Below are 1,233 nucleotides of genomic sequence, written 5' to 3' on the forward strand. Positions count from 1 at the left end.
ATGATTAGCTCATCCATCCCTAAATTGTTGAGTGAGTTTTATATACCATAGAAATTAAAATTTGATTTCAATACAGTAATAATCTAACGAAGATAAAACAAAATACTAACATAAAAATATTACAGAGAGATATTAGTATGTTTTTTAATTACACACTTAAATAATATATCTCAATTATTGCACTTTTTTGTTCTCTATTTTAGTATTATCAAATATTGTTTTATATATATGTTACACACTAACTAGATAAAGAATAAACCTTCTATATTTATTTAAGCCTCAAAGTTAATATTAGGGGTGTTCATGGCCGAAGATTCAGCTTGGTCTCAAATCTTTTAAAGACTAATTCGGTGTGATTTTACTTAGTCTAGAGTTGGGTAAGGGTCTCAAAAATAGATCCGGTCATTATTTCGGGTCGGATTCGGGCCATAACTCGAGCCACTCGAATTCGGCCCGGTGACCCAGTCATCACACATAATTAAGATTTTGTGTTATTAGTGATGGATGATGGTTATTCTTATGTGGAATTTAAGTATTGTAAATCTTAATATTTTGTATTATTAGTCCTTATAAGACTATAATAAGTTAATATTTTATATTTAAAATGTATAAGACTTTAGACTAATGCATAATATTGTGTTATTTGTATTGATTTAAATATTTGGTGTTATTAGACAATATTAGTATTAATTGTGGTTATGCTTTAATTTTAGGGAAGAGTTGGTTCTTGTTATATTTTTCTAAGTGAATTTTACCATGTCAAATAATGGTTGGAGTCTTAGACATTTGGATATTTTCACATGCTAACTTACAAGAAGGTAATGTTAACGGCCCGGTTTTCACCCAATTTTTACCCGGTATAATTGTGGCCCAAAAGTGTGTAGGTTTTATCGGGTCTAGGACCGAGTTCGGGTCTAACAAATAGGCTGGTATATATTTCAGGTCGGGTCTGGGTCACATCAAACCCGGTTTTCACCCGTCTCATGAACACTCCTAGTCAATATTTAGCTTTCAGTATATTTTTTGAGAATAAAACTTTATGTCTAAGCAAAATACTTATCTAAATTTATCTAAATTATTATAACAACTTTTTAAATTACGCGTTCCTTTTCCTTTTTTAAAAATCTCCGTGTGTAAAATAGAAGATAAGAAGAAAAACTTACGTGCATGAATTTAAAAGAAGAAGAAAGAAGAAAAAGAGGAAGAGAAAGAGAAAATAGAAAAGAAAAAAAC

This window comes from Arachis ipaensis, chromosome B09 (genome assembly GCF_000816755.2).
Source record: "Arachis ipaensis cultivar K30076 chromosome B09, Araip1.1, whole genome shotgun sequence".
In the NCBI taxonomy this organism is placed as follows: Eukaryota; Viridiplantae; Streptophyta; class Magnoliopsida; order Fabales; family Fabaceae; genus Arachis; species Arachis ipaensis.